Source organism: Brachycentrus maculatus, unplaced genomic scaffold (genome assembly GCF_059751285.1).
Source record: "Brachycentrus maculatus isolate JH-2025_06_01 unplaced genomic scaffold, ASM5975128v1 h1tg000723l, whole genome shotgun sequence".
In the NCBI taxonomy this organism is placed as follows: Eukaryota; Metazoa; Arthropoda; class Insecta; order Trichoptera; family Brachycentridae; genus Brachycentrus; species Brachycentrus maculatus.
This window is the reverse complement of record NW_028281454.1, coordinates 1-17,500: the sequence shown is the minus strand read 5'-3', so window position 1 is coordinate 17,500 and position 17,500 is coordinate 1. Positions and strand designations below refer to the sequence as shown.

At 30.5% G+C, this 17,500-nt stretch overlaps 1 protein-coding gene across 1 annotated transcript in view; it reads right to left on the bottom strand.

The window, feature by feature from the left end:
- LOC148300409 (facilitated trehalose transporter Tret1-like) overlaps positions 1–17,464 on the bottom strand; it is a 48,061-nt gene extending 30,597 nt beyond the window's left edge. The window contains exon 1 of the mRNA XM_088274842.1: positions 17,228–17,464. The gene's annotated coding sequence lies outside the window, so the exon portion shown is untranslated. The remainder of the gene's footprint in view (positions 1–17,227) is intronic.
- Between the last annotated feature and the right edge of the window lie 36 nt (positions 17,465–17,500).

Here is a 17,500-nt window from a genome sequence, read left to right as displayed (position 1 = left end):
AATACTGATACATCCCAACTGATTCCATGCATCCTATCTCACAAAAATGGCCAGTTTTCATTAGTTGTTTAACAGATTGATTAACATTCCCCTTTATACTTAAGTGTAATTAAGTATAGTGTAATACTTTAGTCCGCCTCCATAATGTATTGGTTAGCGCGCTAGGCTACCATGCTGGAGGTCTCGGGTTCGATCCCCAAGAGGATCATAATAAATATTAGTGATTTTTCAATCTAATATTTATTTACTCAATTACTCAATTTATTCAATAAAAAAATAATATATACATAACAAACAATATTTAAGGCGTATATATTAAAAGTAAGCAAGAAGACTTAAAGGTGTAGAAGAATCCCGCTTCGGAAAACTCCTTCGGACACATGGAACAGATCAATATCCAATGTGATATTGTTCAACATAGCGGTAGCTCTTCCTACAGGTATAACCATCGGCAGGTTGGTCCTGTGTATAGGAATGTGAAACAATCTATGCCGACGCTGTCTTAGGTAACTATCGGGAACATACAGACCAATGCTCCGGATAATTTCAGGATTATCGATCATACCGCGCAACAATCGATAAAAATGCGCAATCAAATACACATTCCTTCTAGTCTCTAAACTATTGATATGATATTTAATATGACTCTGGACTGGTACCTGAAGCGGAACGCTGATCACCTTTCCTTTGTGTATTTAACGATCAAGGTAACACTGCTTCTATACGAAGCAGTGCCCTATGCACCATTGGGTGCAGATAAGGATTTGAAGTTAATACTTTAAATTATAATCGTGTATTAAACAGACCTAAACAAATGGCCAAAAGTGTATTTTTTAAAATAATTTTAAAAGTTGATATACTCATATTTTGTGATGAAAATCGTGCCTACCTCACCAACAGTTACAAAGTTTACACAGTATAGATAAACACAATAAAACTGTGCATGTCTTACAAAGAGATTTGAATTTCCGAGTAAATAAATTAAACAGGGCTTTTATTTGTTTTTCATATTTGCCAAGGTGGTACCTACACTGCACAGTGAAAATAACGAAGTTACATACGTTGCATACTTAGTTCCTGGAGATTAGTCCTTAACTGAATCTTGTTAGCTAAGGAGATAAAAAAAGTAAAATAAATAAAAAAAGAGATGACAATTAAGTAAAAAACCGTTTGAACTTTTTACTTACTTGATAAAAAAATACATCATAATATAAGAGTTTCTGCTTAGTAAAGAGCTTCTTTACATCTCACCAATAGATGTCTCTAGTGAAGTTCTAGTGATTCAAGAACAAGGTTTCTAAATTGGTTCATATATATAGAACTTCCAAGAATTTGAGTAGTGTGGTTGTCAATAGTGGGTAGAATTGGTGAATGTTACACGTGTGTAAAGTGATCACGTAAACCAGCCTGTGACGGTCGTCAGCCCCGTAAATGCCCAGACTTCCATATTCTTCTTCATCTTTGATGAGATGTCAAAAAAAAATACTATGAAAATCCATCAGTGTTTTTTTTTTTAATAATTCTATATTGGTCGAGGGAAATAAGGAATATATTTCTCATATTATTTTCTGACATCTCAACATAGATGAAGAAGAATATGGAAGTCTGGGCATTTACGGGACTGGTATAAAATATTTTGATTTTTAAAAATCATCTCAGGGTTTGTCTATATGAGATCAATATTTACTTATATTAAGAATGTTACGAATGCTGATGATATATTTTTGTTTTATTTATTTATTTTAACTTCATGTATAGAAAAAATGTACATTGGAGGATTTATTACTAAGAAGCAATATCTTCCAACCAACCAAAAAAATACTTGTTATTTAAGGGAGAGACTCAATATTAAAGGTGTCTCACTTGAGATGAAACTTTTATCGTTTTTAAGAAAGAAGATGAAAAAATGAGCACCCCAGGGGCTTTATAAGTATTATCCTAGATATATGTTAAAACCTTTTGATATATTTTGGATATTAAAAGCATTGATAAGTTTATGGTGTGGTAATAAAACACTCTCCTTATCATCCATTTTACACGTTTATGTAATACCACTTTTATAAACTCGTTATCATGACTCCCGGTTTCGGAAAATCGTTCCATCATCAGGTCATTAAAACACAATTATTACGATTTGACATTTTAATGAAAACTTCATTGATAACTTCGACGAGGTAACGAGTGTTTTTGTTCACAATTCGTCACTCAAGAATTACATGAAATTATAAATAAAGCGTAATTATAGTATAGCTGTATTGCATAAGCCGTAGCTGGAATTCAGAGTCACCCGGACGTTAGGCAATTACAAAAAGAAATAAAAAGAAATTTCGTCAAATTTATATACGCCTCTAAAGCTTATCATGCCAGAAATATCAAGCACGTCGTTATTATCATAATAATTTGCAACACAAATTACAGTCAGGGCCCAAATTCGCGGACGCTAGACGAAATAGGTCAAGGTACAGTGCGGTGCAAAAATTGGTGGACACTTTCGTGTGAATGGTGTTGGCACGTTCCCTAATCGCAACACATGGCAGTTTGGAGCGTTAGTATATGCATACTACAGTTAATCATTCGTCAACAGATCGTTTTCGTTTTATCTCTAGTTTTTTTGCTTGAAAATGTTCACGATAACCCAGAATAAGAGTGCTAGAATGCATACATTATGTATTCTTCAGGTTTTTGGACACGTTGCACGTGGCAACGAGGAAGCCTTGAATTACTGGATGTGATTGGTAGCTTGGAGGGGAAAAGAGGAGAGGAAGATCCCCACTCGATGGACAAATCAACTTAAGACAGCAGCAGGCACATCGGTGGTTAGAGCGCTACGTGCAGCGCAGTCGAGGGATAACTGGAGAAGAGTAATTGCTTCGACAAGAGTTATGAAGAGAAAGAGGGAGAAGAATAAAACTAGCTCAGAATAAACGCCTTCATAGTCGTGTCAAAATACCACCACCGACGCAAGCGTCATGAATTTTGTCTGTGTTTACAGATTCGTGTAACGTCGTTTACGCGAATGTGAAAATGGGCCCCGAAACCGTTCGATTGGCGAAATAATTGTGTTCTGCCTCATGCTAAGTGCTTAGTTATACGAATAATGATTCACGTTGGCGAACACCCAATGAATCTGAGCGTAGATTACTATCAAGAGCAGTGGATGTTTGGATTTTGTGTGAACAGAAAAAACCGGTTCAAGTTTTTAAAGTATATTTATATGTCATCAGTTTTGAGTTATGAGCAAGGTTCCTCCTCTTCACTTCGCGCGAAAGACTCAGTTTGCAACAGATTACATCATATTCGATACCAAAATATCGCCTGTTATATTAAGCACAAATAATCATTTTTATAAAATACACAGCGAAACATATGCTAATACATAAATCAAGGAAATCTCGATAATTTTTTTTTTATTTAAATGAATATCAGAATTGAATAAAAAACTGACAATACAAATTGTATTTTATGTATTTTAATAAATTTATTTCAATGTGGCTGATGAATCACAAAAATCAAGAGTCTACGAGAGTAAGGACTACCAGGATAAAAGAAATATGCGAGACCGAAGATGTCATTAGGTGCGGAAGACAACGAAGATACAATGGTATGCGCATGGGAGGAGAATGGAACCATCTAGACTCCCCCACATTGCACTGGACGGCCAACCCCAAGATAGACTATTTCCGGGCAAACCACCGAAGAGATGGATTGTTAGAGATGGAGCAGGAGGCTATAATTGAGTTTTATTTCATTACAGACGACTAGTTTCGAATACAACTGTAGTTTTTAAAACTAGTCGTGTGTAATGAAATCAAACCCAGTAAGTGGTATTACAGAATTAAAAGAAGCAGCAGCGCTCTTCCTCGTATGTTTTTGGCATATCTCATTCCATGTTTTCATAGGATTAGTTTCTTCTTCGTATACTTCGAATTTGTGTATGTTTCATTTCAAGTTTTAACGCATTAGTGTCATAAGACGAAGCTGTATTTAGAATTCGTGATGAAATCATTGTGTTTATTTTGGATAGAAAAAAAACTGTCGAGTTTATTTAGCGCGATGTTACTGAATTAAATATTTATCTTGCGGTTTCAAATACGTTATCGTATCCGCTGGTTGATTCTTTATTTATTAGTGGAAATCAGAACTGCGGTTGTTTCCTTAGGCGTGAATAGAACTTCTGCGACATTTTTAATTATTTGTGATTTAATAAGACGTTTCCTGACGTAATTTCACTGTAGAGGTATTATTACATATGTCAAGGTCCAAAGTACGATAAAATTGCAACTTAATTTTCTCAGAACCCAGGTATCATTTGACGTGATTGAATTTTTCCCTTAAAACACCATTTTACATTTAAAAGAAAAACAAGTTTTTGTACGATAAATCGCAACTTAGTTTTCTTTAAAACCAGGTAACATTCGAGGCACCTAATTGTATTTTTTTGTTGTAAAAACACCGTTTTCGTATTGACAAAAAACTACCTGAAAAGTACCCTTGAGGTGAAGCGGCGTGATGTTTTTTTTTTGTAATAGTGATTATATACCGATAATCATCAAAATTAAATATTTTTTTAACCAAAAAAAATTATAAGATAATTTTGTACTTGTTACGATTATTAATTTTAAAATTAAGTTTATTTTTGTACGATGAAATCAACAGCATTTTCTAAAAGCAAATAAAACATAAGGTGATTTTCGTGGGACGTCTTTGTAAATGTATACATACTATTAATACAAAATTTTTGTAAGTTGTAATAATTTATCACATCTTAAAGCTAAGATCTCGAGCTTGTCTCAAACATTCAAACCAGAATCCGTTCAGCCGCGGTCAGGGTACACGTGTGTCCACGCCCGATTTTTTAACGAGTGTTTATCAGATATATATATTTTTTAATAATATGTATAAAAATGATATTTTTATATATTTTTTCACTCATTACCTTTCAATCACTATTTTCTTTTCAAATCCATATGACGATATCGAAGAAAAGTTGTTTTTTCAATGCAAAAACTAAGTTTTGAGAAAAAAATCATTGACGTAAAATATTACCTGTATTTATAGAAAATAAAGTTGCAACTTAATGAATTCATGGCCTTAAAATATCGCTAACTCCTTTCAACAACGTCATATATCAAAAAACGCCAATTTTTAAGGAGATCGTTTTTACAGTTCAAAATTATAATAAAATGTATTAAAAATAAATATCAAGCCACTTATTAAACTTTTTACTGTGCAACAAATCTTTTTAGGTAAAATCTGAAAGTTTGTTCATTTGAAAAATATTTAGTGGGTATTTAAAAAAAAAAATTAAACAATACCTTTTCTTCAAAATGCAAAAACAACACTTTCTGCCCTGTAGCGGGTAAATATTTAGGTTAAAAATATGCCGCTTTTGCTGGGATATAGTTCATTTTCTTGGCATTCCGAAAACATGCACAACTGAAAATTGATGATTTTTGATATATGACGTTGTTGAAAGGAGTAAGCTATATGTCTTCGTGAAAACGCTCGTAACATGTTCCTACGAAGCGCTTTTAGTATGTACACTGTACCTTTCACTCTATTCTGTGTGTTTCTAGGACAATTGTTTGAATGGCTTCTCTGGTACATTTGACAAATTAGATAAGGTTCCAGAATGGTGACCATACGTCAAAGTGACACCAATTAACCCCTTAGGTGCGACGTACCGTTAGATTTGAATAATGGCTGTATTACATATTCGGCTGCGGCGTGTAATGGGTTTACCCTAATCAACCAAGTACCTTTTTAAACACTTTTTCCCGTTTGCTCCACGGCCGGGTTGCCAGATGAAGTGGCCAGGGGTTTTCAAATATTATTTTAATAATTAAAATAAATGACTCTTTTTAGCGCAATTTTTTGTGGTCTAAAATTTAAGGTAGATTTGATTTCTATATTAGTGTCTACCCTTATCATGGATGGGTTCTGGAGGATATTAAAGTACGGCATGAAGGATTTTGTCCGCCTCTTCTTTGTAATGGTTAGCGTGTTTACCGTGCTGGAGGCCTCGGGTTCGATTCCCCAGATTTTTTTTTAGTGACATTAAAACGATAATATTTATTAATTACCCTGGCCTGGTCTCTGAAGCGCAAGAGTGATGACCTTGCCTTCATGTAAGTGATTTGTAATGTTCATATTTAAAAAATACAACATATTTTGAATAATTTTTTGGTCAAAGAAAATATTAAAATTTCATGGAATTCCATCACTGGATTGGCCATATGGATTATACAGAAAAAATCCTCTATTTAGAACTTGTGGCAATCAAAATAAATAAACTAAAGCCTTCGTCGAAGGAAAACCTCACAAACATCATCCGCAAAGTGTAGTTTGTAATTTTTTCCCAAAACTATGTTACTGCAATAACACGACCTTAATTGTCTTATTTTTTAAAAATAAAATATCAGCGTTGGGACTAATAATTTTTTTTTTTAAAGTTTAAAGCCCCTGGAGTTCAGAAAGAAAGCGTCCAGAGATCTCATCTTAATCCTAGAATCCTAACAAAATACTTAAAGTATTCGGTTACGTGTGACCATTTACGTGTATTCAAACACTCCATTCTTTTAACCCGTAACTTTATCTGTGTACATAATATATTTGTTTCATGGAAAAGAAAGCTGATGTATTGACTCTCTCTCTGTCTCACACACACACGTACTCCAAATAAGGGGCAATAATAATAAAATAATAATAATTTTAGATAATTTGTATAGCATTTTTAATTGTGTGTTCAAATACTTGTTTACAGATCTGGATTATCTCCATTTTTTATGTAGAAATGTGTATTTTTAGTTGTCAAATACAAGTATTTCACAACAAGGTTAAATTTATTTAAAACAATCGTTGAATGTGAAAGTAATGATTCAAGGCAAGTTCTAGGAATAAAATATCATTTATGAACCGATATTATATTACCATCGACATAAAACATGTATGTTATAATATTAACCACAGATTTTTAAAAATAAACGGTTATAATTTCATTTAATATTTTATTTACTCGAACATCTGTATGGTAGTTCTCGAAACTAGTCTTGTTTACATTAATAAAATCAAAGAAGTGGTCTTACAACATTTTGAGTGTGTTACTTGTTCACAAATCTCGATTATCTCCAATTATTGGAGTTATTTTTCATATTATTATTTTGACATCTCATCAAATATGAGATGAAGAAAGATGATGTTACATGGTGTAAAGTTATCACTTAAACCAGCCTATGACGGTCGTCAGCACCGTAAATGCCCAGACTTCCATATTCTTCTGCATCTTTGATGAGATGTCCAAAAATAATATGTCTAGAATTTTTATTAAAATCAAATAATAATATGCCTAGAGAAGTGATGAATATAAAAAAAATAATATGTCTAGAAAATTGATTAAAATCAAAAAATAATGTCTAGAAAATAGATTAAAATTGAAAAATAATATGTCTAGAAAATTGATTAAAATAAAAAAAATATCATCAAAAAAATAATATCACTTAAACCAGCCTATGATGGTCGTCAGCACCGTAAATGCCCAGATTTCCATATTCTTCTGCATCTTTGATGAGATGTCCAAAAATTATATGTCCATAAAATTTATTAAAATCAATAAATAATATGTCTAGAAAACTGATTATAATAAATAAAAAAAACTTTTGTAACCATATTAAATGAAAATATAGAAGTATGTTGGAAATAATTAAGTGCCTATACTGGACTATATTTTAAATAACTTGAACTCAATATGTCGTGAATAATCATATAAGTGTCATAGTTTCAATAAAAAAATGTGTCAACGATCAATCGTTAGTTGAATTCAATAAATTCAGTCGGGCATAAAATGCATTCGATAGGAAAGTGTCACACATGAAAATTAATTGTGTTACTAATAAAATATACGAACTGATAAATAATTGGGTCTCTAATGCGCTCTCTATATAAGGAGAATAATAATTTAATTAATTAGATCAATGGGATCCAAAGCAGAACGCTCTAGGCAGGGATGACGAACGTTTTTGAAGTAGTATAGAGTGCCATATATATATATATATATATATATATATATATATATATATATATATATATATATATATATATATATATATATATATATATATATATATATATATATATATATATATATATATATATATATATATATATATATATATATATATATATATATATATATATATATATATATTTATATATATATATATATATATATATATATATATATATAATATATATATATATATTTATATATATATATATATATATATATAAATATATATATATATATATATATATATATATATATATATATATATATATATATATATATATATATATATATATATAAATATATATATATATATATATATATATATATATATATATATATATATATATATATATATATATATATATATATATATATATATATATATATATATATATATATATATATATATAAATAAATATATATATATATATATATATATATATATATATATATATATATATATATATATATATATATATATATATATATATATATATACATTTATATATATATATATTTTTTATTTTTTTTTACTCCTTACCTTTTAATAACACTTGTCTTTTCAAAACTATATGCGTACCTACCTATTGATTATGAAGAAAAACTTATTTTTTTAAATAAAAAATGGAGTTGTAAGAAAAAACGTTCAATTACTTCAAAAGAAGATTAAGTTGTGATTTATCGAAAAATGGGCGTTAAGTAAAATATAATGTTTTCATATTTTTGGCGTTAAATTTGTAGAACTCCATATAATTTTTTACATAACATGTTAAAATTGTCCGCCTCCGTAGCGTAATGGACAGCACGCTCGGCTACCATTCTGGAGGTCCCAGGTTCGATTCCCAGTGGGGACAAATAAATATAAGTGATTTTTTCACTCTTATATTTATTGAATATTACCCTGGACTGTAACCTGAAGCGGAGGGCTGATCACCTTTCCTTTATGTGTTAACGATTAAGATAACTTTGGGTTTATATGATGCAGTGCCCTATGCACCATTGGGGTGTGTATAAGGGTTAGAAAGAGATTAAAAGAGTATCAACACAAAAAATAATGTTTTTTTCAGGAGAGTTGAAAAACGATATAGAGATGTCGCCTTATGTAACAAAGTTTCCTGTTTTCTTTTATGAATGGAAAATGCATATTTAAGAATATTTACATTAAAACAATTCAAACTAACCAACTAACTAATTAAACATCACGCCGCTTCTACGTTTCAAGTTCCAATAAAAAAGTGGTTAAAACAAAGTTGTTCAATTTTATAAAGTTTATAAAATGTGCCACAAAGTATCTGCGAAAAACATTCAAGAAAAGTTATATTTACCCCTTACATTGGTTATGAACGTTAAAATTATAACATAACCATACATTTTATTGTTGTAGAGCAAATAAATATTTTAAATGCAAGATAAATATATATGTCAACAAATTCAGGATTTAATCCCTGTACTGATAAGGAAACTTTCAAGTGACAACATTAGAAATATAATATCCCATGTCGTTTTATGTATCGGAAATTGATTTATGATGATGTAATGTGACATCGACTAAAGGTTAAAGACGAAAGATAAAATATTGACCGTTACAGAGTGATTTATGGTATTATTATAACGTAAAATAATGACGTTTAATTCTTCAAACATTTTGTTAGAATTAAAAGGATGACACCGCATTTGTTGTAGGTTTAAAAAAATATATCTAAGCGTTTCAAAAAATTAAAATGTAAAAAAAAATAGCAAAAAAAATAAAGCCACATCTACCCAAGCTCTTTTGCCTGGCGTCCATAATATTTTGAATTTTGTTAAGTAGATGGTGTTTTAGTGTTAATCAGTCTTGAAAAAGAAGCGGTTTGCTTCGAAACCGGTAGAAATTATAATTAAGTTATAATAAAATATTCACAGTGATTTTAAGACAAAGTTAAATTTTGTAAAAAAAAAACATTGTTTTTTGCCACTTGAGTTTATTTAATGACGACTTGTTTCAGAAGCAATGCTTCCATCTTTAGGTCTAAATGTAAACATTTACATTTTTCACTTAGACCTAAAGATAGAAGCATAGCTTCTGAAACTAGTCGTCATAAAATGAACTCGAGTGGTAAAAAACAAGTGTTTTTCTTTTGCAATTTTTATAATGTCTTATCACAAAGTGAATACCGATACAATAAATAAAGTTTCATTTTAATTATAAAATGGAAAATCACAAAGTTATTTTTTCAAATATAAATTATATATAAAAACACTCTAGTCTGTAAATTCACCTTATATTTATAAGCAGGGTACAAAAACAATAAAGGAAATTAAAAAAAAACTCGAATAAGTATAATAGTAGCCATAGCAAAGCTTGTACAGCTAGTGATGAAATGTATTTATTTATTTAGTTACGTCATTACAAAAAATATGAATTAAAAAAAAATATATATATAAAATGATATATAATAAAAATAAAAATAATGGAAAAAGAAAAAATAAGTTCAAGTAATAAAAAATACAAAACTTGGTGACACAAAAAAAAATTGGTACAAATTAGGGAAGCTAATAATTACCATAAAATTTATAGCAAGAGATCCAAAAATGGCCGTATAAATTTTGACTTTATATATGCTTTCGCAATATTTTTTTCGTATCAGAACACCAACACGCTTCAGAAGTTCGGCATTCCGAGAAAGGAGGATATAGGACATTAATAACGTCTAAAAGCATCAATTTGCGTGCTCTTGGTAATGATACATCGGATGCGATCAGCGCCATTTTTATGTCTTTGACCTTCGCCGAGCGAAAACCAACGAAAGCCGTATTTCACAACATTTTGGGTGTCCAAATCCGTGTTCACAAATAGTTTGAAATACTGCAGAACTCATATCGCTCACTCCTTTCAACAACGTCATATAAAGTATATAAAAAAAACTTGATTTTTTGGGAGATCGTTTTTAAAGTTTAAAAATATAACACAATGTATTAAAAATAAATATCAAGCCACTTTTGAACTTTTAACTGTGAAACAGATCTTTTAAGGTAAAACCTGAAGGTTTTTTCTCCATTTGAAAAATATTTAGTTAAAAAATATATATTAAACAATACCTTTTCTTCAAAATGCAAAAACAACATTTTCTGCCCTGAGTGGGTAAATATTAAGTTAAAAATATGCCTCTTTTGCTGGGATATGGTACATTTTCTGGGCATTCCAAAAACACGCACAACTGAAAATTGACGATTTTTGATTTATGACGTTCTTGAAAGGAATGAGCGAAATAGCTTGAAATACTGCAGTATTCATATATATGTATAAACCAATAATTATTCTACGTAAATTATTACTGAACATTTTCAAACTATTACTTAAGTACCTAGAATTTCATAGCTATTTAAGGAATAGTCCATTTAATCTTCAAATTCGTTTGAAAATGCCATAACTAGGCGAAACAATGTCACAATATTAATTTTTATGTGTTTTTAACAATAAAATACAACTTAGTAGACTCAAAATATCTGTGTTTGATTTAATAATTAATATAAAAATTATTCCACGTGTTCTTCGACAACCACACTGCTATTTTTTTTTAACTTCTAGATTTGTATATTGATCGAATTCATAACAAAGTATAAGCGAGTTCACAATAGCCATCTATGTTGGGATGAGGAAAGCTTTTACTATGTCAAAAAATAACTTCTTATTGGAGATAATCCAGATTTGTGAAGAAGTATTTGGACACACTCAAATGTTATAACACATTTTTATATTACGTTATTAGCTGATGATAAAACGTTCATTAGCATATTTTTATACTACGTTATCATTTTATTGAATTTAATAACTAACCACACAAGAAAAATGCCGTTTCTAGATATTATTCATACTTTACTCATTGAAACCACAATATTTTGCATTTATTTGGCATTCAATGGAATAAAATTATGTTTCTGAAGCATTCCGCATTTTTTTGCCTGATTCGACTGTTTTTGATCGTCTTTGACCGTTTTCGGGCGCCGAATCGATAGTCTAAAAGTCATTAGTTTTATTTAAGTATATAGACCAGCGGTTTCCAAACTAGGAAGCACGGACTATTGCCAGTGGAGGCGCCAAAAACATAAAAAATGTCATACCATAATTTCTACAAAAAAAATAAAACTTTGTTACGTATCAGTATTTATTTCAGTGCATCAGCTTATTTTCGTTTTTCTTTTATTTTTATATATTTAATTCCTATGTTTGTATGTATGCATGTATATACATAAATTCCAAAAAGATTTGAAAATCTTTGTGCCAGTAAACAGCAACATCCGTCAAGTTAAATGTTGATGCGTTAGATTGGTTGGTATTTTAATATAAAAATAAACGTTTAAATGTAGGTAAATGTGCATATTTGGTATGTTTTTGCTCTAACATGCAAAACTTTGCTATTGTTCTGTTAACTGTATTATATAAAATTTAATTTTTATTTTATAAAATAAAGTTATTTTTATTTGAACCGCGTCTATAATAGTATTTCAAAAATAAAAAAGTAGGAAATAATGTGCGTATTTTTTTAAGGGAGGTGTGGTAGCATAAAGTGTGGAAACCGTTGATGTAGACAGCAGTTGACCGTACAGTCGTATACATAATACAATATAGTCATCACACGTTTTGAAATAAAATCTATATAAGTGCCAGCAGACGGGTAGCATTTTACGAAAATGGTGCTTTATAAATTATTCAAATTTATTGTTATTTCCTCGCTCTCGTCGAATTCTGATTCTTATCAAAGAAATAATATTCACCAGGTCATTATATTTTTCAATATAACAACGTATAAAAAATATGATCGAGTGAAATTAATAATAACAAACGGTAGACAAGCCATAAACCTATAAATTTCGGTAGCTAAAGTGTCCCTTAGAGACAAAATAAAGAGTTCACGCATTTGTGGATATCAAAAGTATGGTAGAGGAAAGGCGATTGAGATGGTATGGGAACATAGGACTTAGAGAACCTGAACATATTGTAAACCAGGCGATCGCCATGGATCTTTCTCGAAAGACATCCAGAGGACGACCAAAAAATTCTTGGATACTACAGAAAGATACACGATTCGAAGGCATGACCTAGAAGACTATGTATATCATGGGTCGGCAACCTGCGGCCCGCGGGCCGCATGCGGCCCGCGAGACATCTTGGTGCGGCCCGCGAGATTCTCGCCGCAACGCACATGACGGACGATATTATACACAATCGAGTGAAAGGAGGCGAGAAAGGGAGCGAAGGGAATCTCATTGATTTTATTAAATACAATAAATGTCGTTAAAATATACACTTAGCGTTTTATTTTTAAAACTAAAATATTTGTACATAAATATTGTATGTATACCTACTGCAAGTGCGGCCCGCACTGATCCCCATGAAAAATATTTGGCCCTTTTACAACAAAAGGTTGCCGACCCATGATGTATATGATAGAAGGACCTACAACCTGAGGACGAAAAAAGCTGTCCCTAACAGTCTGCAAAGACGATAAGTTGGTATGGAACCAGGAAGAAGATAAACTCATTGACTCAAACGCTTTCATATAATCTAGGCATCTCTTATATTTTTTATTTGTGAAGTTAGATTATATAAATGTTTATTTACTGATAACTATGTTATACTACTGTCTAGATTATATCATCGCGTTAAAGTCAATGGGTTTATCGTACTATTTATTCTGATAATTGTTTATGACAGTATTCTACAAATCTGTTAAAAGTTTGATTTAAACAGATTTAACTAGTGTTTTAAAAATACAAATAGGTAACTATGGAAAAAATACCTATTAATGTTTTCATTATTAAACAATTGTTTTCAACTGATCTAGGTCAGTGTTCCGCAAACTTTTTCTATTCAAGGTACACCTGACGAATTAAGAAATTTCAGAGGTGCACATTTACTACATTATGGTAAAATATTTAGCATATTGTGCTTAATGAGAAATGTAAGCCCACTTAACTGAGCACAGGCAATCAAAATTTGGAGCAATTGTGTTATTTTCGCAAAACTAGACTTTTTTCCTCGGCACACCAACTAATCACCACGGCACACCAGTTTGCCGCGGCACACACTTTGCGTACACTAGTATATCGCTCACTTATTTCAACAACGCCATATATCAAAAATCTTTAATTTTCAGTTGTGCGTGTTTTTGGAATACCCAGAAAATGTACTATATCCCAGCAAAAGCGGCATATTTTTTACTTAATATTTACCCGCTACAGGGCAGAAAGTGTTGTTTTTGCATTTTGAAAAACAAATTATTTAATAATTTTTTTAAATATGCTAAATATTTTTCAAATGGAGAAAAAACATTCAGGTTTTACCTAAAAATATCTGTTACACAGTAAAAAGTTCAATTAGTGGCTTCATATTCATTTTTAATACATTTTATTATATTTTTAAACTTTAAAAACGATTTACTGAAAAATTAAGTTTTTTGATATATGACGTTGTTGAAAGGAGCGAGCGATATGTGATTTATGTATGTAATGTGTTTAAAATAAAATTATCTGTATTTGCTCTTATGAGAATTCCCTTGATTCTACTTAGACCGTTTTCTGATCTCGTAAAACGGTGAATCTGAGAAAACGGTTGGGATCTGTTGAAATTTCAACGAATTGTTAGTGATTCATACAAGAACTCTCGGTACGTATTAATAAGAAAATTATCCGAATGTATCGGTTCTTTACTATCTGGGTTTTTACGCTAAACATATGAGCTAAAACAAGTTTGTGACCAAGAGAAATACGCAATTATGTAATGAATATATCGACGGCCCCTACGTAAAGTACTCTATCTGCGAATCTGTTACATTACAGAAGAGAGCTTATAATATTTTTTCAACGTATTCTTTTTTATTAATTAGCGGTTTTATCTGAAATTCTAAACTAGTATTATTCATACAAAAACACGATAAAATAATGTATTAAATCGTTATAAAACTTTATGCTTTGTCAAAATTAAGCAGTTAGCATTTTAGGAGTTCAGTTCATTTTGAAAATTCGATGTAGGTAGCGTCTTTTACGCCTGAAAACTAGGCGTAATTTATTTTGCATATTTTTTTGTTTGTTTATATTTGTAGATAACGGTCAGTTGATAACATACACCAAATATCGCTCACTCCTTTCAAGAACGTCATTAATCAAAAAACTTGATATTTCAGGAGAACGTTTTTAAAGTTTATTAATATAATACAATGTATTAAAAATAAATATCAAGCCACTTATTGACCTTATTACTGTGCATCAGATCTTTTTAGGTAAAACCTGAAGGTTTTTTCTCCATTTGAGAAATATTTAGTATATTTAAAAACATAATTGAACAATACATTTTCTTCAAAATGCAATAACAACAATTTCAGCCCTGTAGCGGATAAATATTAAGTTAAAAACATGCCTCTTTTGCTGGAATATAATAGTACATTTTCTGGGCATTCCGAAAACATGCACAACTGAAAATTGACGATTTTTGATTTATGACGTTCTTGAAAGGAGTGAGCGATATCTCAAAATTGACAAAAATGTAGTTAGAGCACTTTACGTAGGGCACGTCGATATGTATGTAGGTACTTGAGGAATATAAGTGTTAGCGATTGCTCATGAATATTTATGTTGCATGCCTCCATGTGCGTCTAAATCAAACCAGATCAACTGATGTTTGATGTCTTATTCAAATTTATTTTAGACGTAAACTAGTGGCCAAATTATTTATATATTTTAGTATATTATTAGGCAAGTATTTATGAGGACACGCATGAATGTATAAGTGGCGAATAATGTTTGCAAAGCGAGTGTGGTATGGTTTTCTATTTTCTCTGCCTACCCCTGCGGAGAAGCGGCGTCGTGGTTAGTTATGTAGTTTGATCGTTAAAAAATCTCTTGAATTTATTTTTCTTTTTTTTTCTATTTTTGTGTTTTTATTAGGTTAAAATGGTTAAAAACAATAAAAAATGTAGCTTTGCAAAAAGAACTTCACCGACAAGACATACAAGGTGGCTTGGTGGGTCTCTGCAATCTCTGCTTTTTTAAATTGTGCTTAAAATTGTTTTTTGAATAAATGTCCCCTATTGTATATGTTTCCATTGTCGAGAAATATAAAAAAATTAAATACATTATAATGAGAAACAGCTACTACCCCCTCTTCAACTTTCAACGTCCCCGTCCTAAATTTGCAATTAGCTTCAAATACGGTGATTGAAAATGATGCGGAATGGATCGAAACACGTGTCACAGTAGATTTTAAGAAATAGTGGTATTTACTAAGTAAAACATTAATTAAAAATAAATGTATACAATTGTGTTAATAAAAAAAATATTTAAAAATGGTGAGATTCGAGCCCGGGACCTCCAGAACGGTAGAAAAATGCCTTAACCATTACACCACGGAACTGGCCATGTTAAACTATTGCATAAATTGATTTTCCATATTATTATATTCAGGGCATATTGGTTTCTAGATATATTTTGACAATTCAAAAGCTAAAATCATTTTTCATTTGATTTTTTATTAAAAAGATACAAGTAGTATAGTGAATACATTTATGTGAAAATAGTTCTATTTAGGTGCATATCGCTCACTCCTTTCAACAATGTCATAGATATAAAATCGTCAATTTTCAGTTGTGCATGTTTTCGGAATGTCCAGAAAATGCACTATATCCCAGCAAAAGCGGCATATTTTTAACTTAATATTTACTCGCTACAGGGCAGTTTAAGTTAATTTCTGTCATAGTTAAAATATGTCTCAATAATGAAATTTGTTGATGAAAAATAGGATTAAGTGCCACATGATAAAAGTGCTTTTTAGGGTACGCTATTTCTTGAATGAAAATTATTATACAAAAAGTGATTTTTTCGGGTTAATTTTTTTTTATTAAAAAAAAATACAATGTAGTTGTTATAAAAAGTAAAATGGTATTCACTGAAAATGCAATGGATATTTTTTAAATGTTTTCTAGATGAGCATTTTTTCCTAACGAACTACCCTTAATACCCAGACTTCATTTTAAGAAAAATATGAGAAGAAAGAAATATAATCTATGTTGAGATGCCAAAAATACAGTAGGTATAAATTATTAAATTACAAGACATAATTTTACTTTTTTATTAAATATTTCTTGAAAATATACAATGTTTGTGTTGATATAGCAAAATGGTACTCACCGATTTTTTTCCAAGTAATCTTCAAGTATTTTTATTCACACTGCACTTTTCTATAATTTGTCCTTTGTCAAATAATCCTTTAGTGGTTTGTGAATTCAGCACGCGCACAGATTGCACCTTTTATCATTTAAACATAATGCACGACTTTCGATTGTCGGAATATAAATGCATTCGAAACACAATGAGATTGCCGCTCTTATCGACGCATGCGCACCGCACGACACCCGGATGAATACTGATGAATACTGAACAAAATAACTCGCATTCTCTGAA